The following is an 11201-nucleotide window of genomic DNA, read 5'->3' as shown; positions in this document are numbered from 1 at the left end:
GCGTTGCTAGACTGTTCATACACATTTTAACGGGCCAAGTTGAAGAGCTACTGTCCGTTATTGTTTGTGCAAATAATATGCTGATTCATGTTCCCTTGCATTTTGCAACTATGAGGTCCATGGTTAGTCTGGCTTTCGCGAGACCAAGCTCAATCTTTTAAGAAATCGAAAAGGAATCGCCGGCAGATCAGGCTGAGTTCACCCAGCCTAGTCCATGGTAGGCGCCCGATAGAAATATTGTTTAATTTTGCGATTGAGATATCCACGCACTGGCGCCCCCCCTGCGACGTGTTCGCCCCCGGTTTCAGAGCTATTCTAAATGCAAAAATGCATAGAGGGAGTTATGACAAAACCGTGACTGTTAACAAACTATAAGCTATATAAGGTAGGCCCTATGCTAGGCCTATTACACAACATAAATTGTCACTAGGCTATGCTGGCGACCCAAATAAAATCTCCTTTGGGAACCAATGGCTTACAGTATTGTAGCAATCTCACCCTCAGACAAGATTCAGCTTTGGCCAGGACGGCCATTTATTGGAACAGGCAGAGTCAAACACATTCAGATATACTAGGACAGGGCAACACAGGGGTAGTCTCAGCCGCACATGTAACACACAATAAGGGTTTACCACACACATCAACACGAGGATAAACACATGAGGTACAACTAAAGAGACTAACACGCTAACAAATACACAACATGCTAAACGTAACTACAACCATTATAACCGACATTACACATTCTAGCATTCACTCGCACTGCATTCTGGGAGACACTCATTCAACGCTAAACATGAACATCCACCGACGCTACATAACCCCCTCCCGAGCCATTGTCGTCCCCGGCAATGACAGCTCAGCTCACCGCTCGCGGCTGCGTCGGTGTCAGTCCCAGTGCTTAGTCCAAGTGACCGGAAAGCCTCCGGCTACACGATAACCCCTCCCGACTGGAAGGGCTCTCGGCTGCCTCTGTCACGTCAGTTCTCCCCCGAACAAGCACCAGAACCGGCCAGACGTGGGTCGTGGTGTAGCTTGGGCCCTCGGTTTCCCGCCGTGCAGCTGCGCTACCTCAAACAGCAGCAAACAGTCCCACTGCAAGCCGAACCCCCGGATACGCTGAAACCCCTGGACGTTCGGTAGCCCCTTCTGGCTACTGTGACAGCTCGTGGCCGTTGCCACCTGTCCACAGTGTGCCGATCTCCAGGCGGTCAGCAGTCCACGTCGAGGTCCCTCCTCGCGCTGCCCTCTTGTAGAACTTTTGTCGGCTGTCTCTCGAGCACAACGATGCTGCACTGTGGCGGGAAATGGAGACCCCGACCCTCCCAGCAGGCTCGGGACACACAGGAACTCGCACACAAAACATGAAAAACATTGCGCAGACTTGTGTCAACTGGAACGTGCGCACTTGAAAGCGTTATCATTGTTTGGATACTTCACACACACGTGTTTTTTAATCGCATAGACTACTACTACTAAGCTGGAATCAAAGCACATCGACTCCCCTCTCACACCCTAAACACGCACTTCGAACAAACAAAAAACGTCTCGGTCTCACGGTATAGCCATAGGCAAAACTGTATTGGACCGGTGTAACGTTGGTACTATCATCCATCGCAAAGAATGATTTTTGTAGCACGTGCAACAAATATGTGTAGGTACAGCCCTGCCCTGGATACATCTCTCAACGTGCGCTCTAAAACATTTGGTTTAAATGGGGATTGTAGATCACGGGTGCGTTAATAAATCTACATTGCGGCGAGTTGACAAAAATTATTCACTTTGACGAATTTATGTAGTTTCAGTCCTAGTTACTTTACTTTGAGCCATGCTCTTCCTTACTTGAATCACCTTTGAAAATAGAGGATTGAAGTAGCCTATAGGGTGTTTGGGAATGAACGTTGACTCAGATGCTTTTTGAGACTTAAGCTAAATGTCCCAGCCTGGTGTTTAGGATGCATCATAGACAGGTTATCTTTCAGGTAGCCTATATATTTTCCATTAGAAAACCATCATGTAGCGAACGTGTTGTGGCTAACTCATTTAGCTCCTGTTAGTAGCCTAGGTTATGGTCGTAAGCAAATGAGATGACAGTCGAAAGATGCAATTAGTGCTGTTATAAATTTTCTTGGTAGCCTATAACAATTTTCTTGGTAGCCTATAAAGTTTTCTACAAATACATCAATAATCAAATTGGCCTCCATCACTCAACCAATGCTAACGGTAACATTATTTTACCTACTCTAGGCTATTGATATAATTTAAGATTAACGTAGCCTACCTGCAGTAAAAACCAAGCATGTCCGATAAACATTCTCAGATTTATTTCGGCTTCAAGAAGAAATGGGAATTACTTGTCATGCAGAAATCATCCTACCCTTATTAGACGTTCTCTGCGGTAAACTACAGTCTTGTCCTTGTAGGAAGCGTAGTGTCTTTCCAACCCACTTTAGATTAACTTCCAACAAAATTACGTCTTACTGCAATGATGCGCCATCTGGTGGACAAACGACTATGTGACACCAATACTGGAAATGCAGGCAAATTATTATGATGAATATTTGGTTTTCCTTTAATCCTACTGAATTTGTAATTATGTATCGGCCGTTGTAATTGCCGATACTGATGGTATGTGCGTGCCTGTGTGTGTGTGTGTGTGTGCGTGTGTATATGTGTGCACCCCCATCTACAGGCCAATGAGTGTACAGTCACTAAATGTACACATAACTTAATTTTTTTAGACCCCCCCATTGATGAAATTCTACGAAACTTGGCATACCCTCAGAGAATGTCAGGTTAATCATACACATAAAATTTGGTGCAGTTCTGAACATCTAAACTGAAGAGAGGGGCGATTAAAGCAGAATGATATTGCATTTTCATTTTTTATGGGGGGGGGGGGGTGCAAATCACAAATGAGTGATTATGGGCTAGGTTGATGTGGGCCCTTGAGACCAACATACCATAAAAAAATCTTCATCCTCGGTGCCACGGTTTAGGTAGGTAGTTAAAACTGCATTTTTTGGGTTTCGGGGGCCCAGCGCGAGGGGGGGACCAAACTAATTTTTTCCGTAAAAGTCTAGTGGGGCTACATACCCACCAAATTTCATGTGCCCCAGTGGTTCGGTGTCCCGGGTATCGTTGACCAAAAATTCAGGAAGTAGATGAGGAAAAAAAAAAACTTTGACAATCCCTATATGACCGCTTCGCTAGATTAGGCAGTTATTCATTTCCTTCTTGTTCCTGCGACTTGGTGGGGCTATCGAGTCAAATTGGGACAATCTATCGCACTACATTCAACGTGTCAGTGTGCCAATGTTGGTCAATAAATAGTTAACTTCTCCAGCAGCAGCATGTAGGAGTAGATTTGCAAGCTAACCCGCCCTGTGTCAGTCTCTGTTAACTAGGCCTACTGTACAATGTAGAACAAAGTTTATTTGTTGCGGGATGCTTTGCGGGTGCTTAGCCTACACATATGCCTAACATAATATGACAGATAGTTAAGTTCACACTTCGCTATTGTGACTAAACTAGTCCACATCCCATGAACGCTTGCTGTGATTGCAAGTAATGCTGAAACACTGATGAGCTGTCATCCTTTACCCAGCCTTTACCAAAACCTCAAACAGCCGAATCTCCTCAAGTCACGTGGTATTAGGAGGACGGCCATCTTTCTAAAACACAAACAACAAGAGTAGCAAGCAGGCCAGACATCAACACGCAGCGACCGTTGGAGTGGGTGAAATCATTAATTTAACAATTGAACACGATTCCATGAAGATAGCGCAATTCTTTTGGAAAACGTGATCAGAAGGAGAACAGATACCCATGCACTCACATCAAAAGTGAAGATAGTAAACAACGACTGGATACTAAAATACAGTTGCTTCAGATAAGGTGAGTTAATACTGTCCTACGCTGTGGCAATGGCTTGCTTCATGGTGGACGTAGCGACTGACTATGCATTTAAACCGAGGATGGCCCCGCGTTACGCGTGTGCAGACTAATCGCGGGTCCGGTTTCTTTGGTACCGACTCTTATCCTGGGTTTGTTGTGTTACCGGACTGTGTCATATTGTCATGTCTTCACAAGGCCAACACAAGCAGCGGGTTAAAGTAACAGGGGCGGCCGGCCTGTGGTGAGGGAGGGGGTGGGGGGGAATGTGTTAACACACGCGGACACTCCGCCCCCCTTCGCCATATCTCTTGTCATGGGGAGTTGAAGTGAACCCACGTAACGTGGTTTAACCGAGGCCCACAACGACCGATTGCATTATTGAGATAGCCGTAGCGGAGTTATAAAGCATGGTAGCTTATAACGAGTAAAGCTTATTTGCTCGTGCAGTGTAGAGCTGTATGATTTGTATCAATATCCGTGTTCATTTGCACCGAGACGTAACGTTAGTGCTATCGCTAATGCCCTGGACTCGATCACGTTGCTGACGCTACGTCCCGAAAGGAATCCAACATCAGCGGTTCATCCTTAGTTCCAGACGGCAATATTACTGGTAGTTTGGCTGTGCATATCTCAGGTAACATCAGGTATGTTCACAAACAAATTCGCGATGGGGATTATAATCGTAGGTTGCTCACTGGTTTATGAACCATTGCAAACGGATATGATTTGCTTGAACAGCATTAGCGTCGTTTAGCCAGCCATGTTTCATGCAATGAATTGTCGATATGCATGCATGAACGCAGTAAAAACAAACGTGTAAATGTATAATTTCAGTTATTTACAACTACGATTGCGTTACTCCTACACTTAAACGTTCACATTCAAATCCAGCATGGCCATATTCACCTCGCTATGATTAAAACAACCCATGCATGCATGTATCTCAGTTGATCAGGTGCACATGCGTAATGAGATCACCATTATAATTGTTTTTGACCTGAAAATGTTTGTTCTGAGTTCTTAAAATAACTATACTAATTTTTGTTTGGTGGAAGTTATCGTGTAGCTGTAACTAGCGGCAGAGACCAGTGTAGTGGATGAATGTACAAGAATGTATGGCCTGTACGTAAACATTACGTACAAAGTGCTGCACTTGTGAAATTGGGTTTGAAAGAGAAGTGTACCATTTGACCATCTTTAAGTCACCTATACAAGCTAATTGGGCTACATGGCACTCCTTCAATTCTTTTTGAAAATGACCACCAATAACTTTGATCTTTGCTAATTATTTCAACACCCATATTTCAACACCCATTGGAAAACTTATTCATAACATTACTGTTCAGAAATTGTGAAATCTGATGACAAACACGTTGTGAATGAGTGTCTGTCTGCTTTTGTCAAAATATAAAAATAAAAAAAGGTGCATTAGTGTCAGGAATGGCCTTAGACATATTGCCTAGGGTTAGGAAAGAAGGCTAGGGTTGGGAACATGGTCCAGGTGTGTGTGTGTGTGTGTGTATGTACATATATGTTTACATGTATGTGTACATGTTTACAGATATTTCAATAATTTAATACATGATTGATTAATATGTTAATAAATGAGATTAGATAAATTAGAACTGACACTTTTAAATTGTTTAAAAACAGTACTCACTGATGCACTTATTCTTATTGTATGCTACCTTTTTTTAAATTGTCCTAGAATTGTTGAGAGAATTGCTTTAATGTGCTTTCAGAAAAGCTTAAACTGTTCATCATGTTAGTCGCTTTGGCTAAAAATGTGTCAGCCAAATGTAATAAGTGCTGGGTTTCCTACATCTTCCCTTATACTTCATTTAAGCACCTTGAGAGTGAAGCTGTGCCAGATCTACCGTCACAACGGTTGTCGGTCCAGTAATTTAGTTCATAAAAATGTAGCATTTTGAGATCGTGAAAAGTCTATATAGGTGTTCATGTGAAACAAACAACTTGTGTTAGACAACTAATTAGGTATCTCTCAGCTGCCTAAGTGAATGCGCTTCACACTTGCTTTTATGACGCTTGCTCAAAGGTAGGCTAGCTATCCTGGTGACCTTAACTCCCACTGCAGTCGAGCTAAACAGCTGATCACTCTCATGCCACTCCTCTTTACTTCTTCTATGGTGCTATAGTTAGTTGCCTAGATATGGCTGGTTGCCATAGCATCTGTAGGTGCAATATAAGCCAACCCCCCCCCCCCCCATCCCTTCGTTCACAAGCTGAAGGCTTGAATGTTATCGGTTGCAATGTAAAAATGTGTGCCTGTGTTTGTTTTGTGAAGAGAGCCGGGTGTGCCAAGCGTTCTTTAACTTCCTTCAAGACTGTCACCTTCACTTGATTGTTGTTTCACACAACTTGGCAGTGATGTGCCAGTGAGGCTTTTTGACTGGGTTGAGGGTGTCCTTGTGTAGGGGGAATAAAGCATCCAACAACAACAATAACAACTTGCATTTTATATAGTGCTTTATCAAGGCACCGAAAGCACATTACAGCACATTAGTGGTGGGGGAACTTCACTAACCACTTGCATCTAAGTAATAATATTTGCAGTAGACTTTTGTTCACCAAATGTTAACCAAATTATTTGAAACACATTTCTGGATTTGCATTGTGATTTGGAATGCACATGCATGCCGGATATGCATGCCGGTGGCCGGTATGACCCTGGTACAAAAAGTTAAAGTACATCAGTCCAGTACTTTTTAAGTGATATGAGAGTATACAGTTGGACAAGGGCACTTGATTACAATACGCCCCCCAACTAGTAGCTGATCTTTGTTGTGTAAGTCTATAAAGTATATTTTGTTTTCTCTTGACTTGAGCCAGTGCTTAAGTACTTTCACACGCATGCCATGCAGTACGTGCATAATGCCTGACGGACACAAAATGTCTGTAGGTACCGGACGGTGCTGTTTTTAGTATTTGCCCCGGTTCTGAGGGAGAATGTGCATGATCTAAGGATCCATGCTGGTGTGTCCTTTAGCACTCCATTTAAAAAGAGGATTCTGGGAAATGGGAACCACAGCTTGGAGCCCTAGACCGCAATATAGGACCTTGTTCCCCGACTTGGAGCACAAGAACGCACTATAGGACCCTGATCCCCCGACTTTCATGTTCCTGTGGCATTTCGGGTCAGTCATATCTCAATCATGGCTTGGGCTACACAATTTGCAGGAAAATATCTATTTGCAATGTTTAAAAGTTAAGCTTCAGTTCGGTCTTCCAAAATATTCCAATGCACCACTTCTCTTAGGTGAGCTTCACTGTCTGTCACACAAGGAGGATTACATGAATATAAAAATCATAGATGTGGTAATATTAGCCATTGGGACAGAGTTGTGAGCTGCATGATTAATTGCAGTCTTTGCGATCAGCTAATATCATTAGTTCAAATTGTGATTTTGATTAAAAATCGATTCATTTGTGTAGCCCTGCTCGTGGCAGTTCACCGGAGTTGAGACCGGCATTGTTAAGAGCTTCTACCCTTGGAATTATAAGGTTCTACATGCTTTCTGAGTAGTTCTGAGATACACTACCAGTCAAAAGGTTGGGGTCACTTTCCATTCCACTCCATTATAGAATGAAAACCAGCAACCGATGCATGCAACTGATCTCAACCCTTTTGCAATTATGTAAATTATGTACACATAATGTAATCTGAAAACGGCTGCCCTGATTTAAAAAAGCAATGCAACTGATCTCAGCTGGTATTCTGTCTATAATGAAGTGGAATGACTCTAAACTTTTGACTGGTAGTGTATTGAGAATCACAATTTTAGAATTCCATAGAGTTATACTGATAAGTGGAACAAACTTTTTCAGATATAACGTCCAAAAATGCAACACTTTTTGCAACACAAAAATGCAACAAACAATTTTTGTCGTATGCAGACACAGGCTACCGTTTAACTACCTAGTATTAACCTCTCTGAAATTCCCTGCTACACTTTTCAACCCAATAGAGAATTACTAAAACCCTTACCCCTATTCCACTCTTGTGGAGATGTGTCGTGTTGTATTGAATTTGTCATGTCACTCACGTATCACGATACTAATTTTGTAGTTGATCTGTTTACATAGGCCCTACGCACTGCAAGGTGGGCAGCTCGCATGTAGAACAAGAACGACTGAATGCAGAGTTCAAACTGTAGGCGAGGAAGAAAATAAATGGTCTGGATCAAGTTTCACAAAATATGTTTTTGCATTGCTCTCAAGACTGTAAGATGACGTGACTTGTGGCTAAGAAAACCATGGCGAAAAATATTATTCTCATATCGTCATTTGTATTGTTGTTGCCAAAAATGTCTTTAAATATTGTGATTTCAACTCAATATCGTTCATCCCTACACACTACCAGCCTCTGTGGTTTTGCATGTGGTTTACTTTACTATCTTTCTAATGATCAAGGTGTGTGTGTGTGTGTGTGTGTGTGTGTGTGTGTGTTCGGTCTATTTTTGCTGCTTTCACGTCAATGTGCTTTGACTTTCAGACTACTCGCTTGTTGTGAGCTGCAGCTGATTTGAATTGCAAAGCAAAGTAGGCAGGCCACAGAATTGCTTTTCATTTCTCAACATTTTAGTTTTTAAAAGAGGGGTTAGCCTTCTACTTGCCTCCATTTGATTCAACACACCTGGTTTTAACATGAATGGCATTGTTCTCCATCATGTTTCACAGGCTCGTTGCTTGCACAGATCTAGAAAAGTATGGAATTGTGAAAAATGTTTTACAGGCCTTTAAAAGTATGAAAAGTGGGAGGGGGGTAGTTATGGCTTTACACACTGTGTGTATATATATTCCACTCCATCATAGTCAGTTGCATTGTTTTTTTAAGCCGGACAGCAGTTTTCAGATTCCATTATGTGCTTACATAATTGAAAAAGGGTTCTCCAATGTTTCCTCAGTTAGCCTTAAAATTATATCCAGATTAGTAAACAGTGTGTGCCTTTGCAACATTGAATGAATGAATGGTTGCTGATAATGGGCAATGTAGATATTGCATTAAAGATCAGCTATTTCTTTCTACAACAGTCAAACATTAATGAGGCATAAAAAAAAAATTCTTGGGTTCCGGTTTCCGACCGACCCTGTCAATTTATGTGCGACCCAAATTTATTTTATGAGCTTGGGGAAGAAATGACACTAAATAGTCTAGGCTACATTAAATAAATCCACAAATAAAAGGCGAACTATAATTACATTAATTACCCCTTGCGTTATGTATAGGGATGAGCGTATTCTCTCTTTTACAAAGTAGCCTATGCACAGCTGTTCACGAAGATGATTGTTTTCGTCACTTACCAAGGCACTCGCAATTTTGTCCAAACACCGCAACTTATTCGCAAATTTGACCAATCATCATAGTTTCACCGTGAAATTTCACCTACCACAACAGTCCCTCGCGCAGAATATTGAGCCAGATGGCACACTTACTTCTGCACCTTCTGCATATGACACCAAAGACTGCCCTAACGTGTTCGTTCCTCTGCAGTTTTGATGACAATAAATAGAAGGCTAACGTTAATGATCTGCTTACTTGCATCTCTCAACCTGGTGTTGCTAACCTACCTAGGCTATGAAAGTAAGTTAATTCAGGCCTACTTGGTTTACTGACATTTGAGTAGGCTATGCAACCCATTGGCAAACGTTTACCTGGATATGTCCTTTTAGCTTATGTCATGTTTGCTAGCTTGTGGTCTTAGTTTGAGTAGTGCTACCAAAATCATAGAAATTAATAAAATTGCAAGACATTTACCTCTTCTATGATCCAAAAATGATTTCATTCGAGTTGTTTTTTTAACATTTATTTTAACTAATGACATAGAAGACATTCCCAATTGCATCCACATATCATAATGCACTATGCAAAAAGTGATTTACACTTGTAGCCGAACACAGTGAGATGCAAGCCTTCCAATCCACTCAGAAATGTAATTAGGCTACTCTCTACGTCCTTAAAGGGGCAGGCAGTCAATTAGACGTACACCACCAATGTAATGACATTAAACAGAAGTGTAGTCAAATAGTTTACATCAATATGAAATTACTAGATACTTACTTGGCTATTAGTAATTATGCAGGCCACAGACTATGAATTATTAAAAAGATATGAACTTAATATGAATTACAAAATATATGAATGTATTGAAACATATGACATGATGCCATCTCACAAAATATATGAATGTATTGAAACATATGACATGATGCCATCTCTTTAGGTGACTGTCTTTTTTGGACAGTTCTACGAAAGGTTATACTGCTTTGTGAATTACCTCAGTCAAAGCATTTTCACAAATAAAGTAGGCCTACTTTGATTTTCTGTAATCCTTACTGTTTACCTTTGATTATCCTTTTTTAATAAGCATCAAGATTATCAGTGTGATTTACTAACCTTAATTGCCCTAAATTTCTCCACAAGAAACAGCTAAAAACACTGCAACTTCCATCCAGGCATTTTAGGTCGAAACAGTCTCAAAAAACCTCGTGAAATCCTGGAGGGATTGATTTTCTACCTATCCCTTACTGCCACTGGGGGAAAAAAAAAAAATCCCTACCGACCCATGGCCTCAACTGACAACCAACAGGAACCAAACCTTTTTTTTTTTTTTTTATGCCTGATGAAAACAAGGACATTTCTAAGTGACCCCAAACGTTTGAACTTTTGACAATCGGCAACAATTTCCTTTAGTTGTAACAATACTAATAATTTCTTAGGACTATTTTCTTCTAAAACATTTAAAATTTGAAGTTCAATTTACAGTGTGAGCTATTTAAAAAAATGTTACATAGACTAATGTCCTTCATTTTTGCACTCTCTGGCAGACAGTCTTTAAAGTAGCCTGCATATGCATCAGTATTATGCTCAATATCAGTTCCAGAGAATCCCTGCAAAGTGTTTGTTTTATACTAAAACAGGGTCTGTAGAATTAGTGTGTGTCTGGTGGTGTGTCTGGCATCACAATGGTGGCTTCCTATCGTGATGTCAGTCAACCATCACGATGGACAGTGACATCGTTCATCGGCTCAATCCTAGCTGAAAATTTGCAAAGAAATATCTAAGCTAGAAGGTGAAAATCCCAACAAAGTACTTACTTCGTCCCCTTAGAATTATAAGGTTCTATTTACATTCTGAGTAGTTTTGAGATATTGAGCTTCAAAGTCTTAAGAATTCCATAGAGTTAGATAGATAGATAGATAGATAGATACTTTATTGATCCCCAGGGGAAATTCAAGAATATACCGATAAGCGGAACAAACCTCTTTAGATATAATGTCCAAAA

The 11201-nt window shown here is 41.1% G+C and overlaps 1 protein-coding gene across 5 annotated transcripts in view; it reads left to right on the top strand.

Moving 5' to 3' along the window:
* Positions 1–3669: 3669 nt before the first annotated feature.
* Positions 3670–11201, top strand: part of gigyf1a (GRB10 interacting GYF protein 1a) — a 34804-nt gene continuing 27272 nt past the window's right edge. For 4 of the 5 annotated variants that reach the window (XM_042071000.1, XM_042070998.1, XM_042070999.1 and 1 more), the window contains exon 1: positions 3670–3897. The gene's annotated coding sequence lies outside the window, so the exon portion shown is untranslated. Of the gene's footprint in view, positions 3898–4260; positions 4542–11201 lie in introns of those variants that run through there. The other variant, XM_042070997.1, reaches the window with a different exon arrangement.

This window comes from Alosa sapidissima, chromosome 18, assembly GCF_018492685.1.
Source record: "Alosa sapidissima isolate fAloSap1 chromosome 18, fAloSap1.pri, whole genome shotgun sequence".
Lineage (NCBI taxonomy): Eukaryota > Metazoa > Chordata > Actinopteri > Clupeiformes > Clupeidae > Alosa > Alosa sapidissima.
This window is presented reverse-complemented; position numbering and strand designations above follow the sequence as displayed.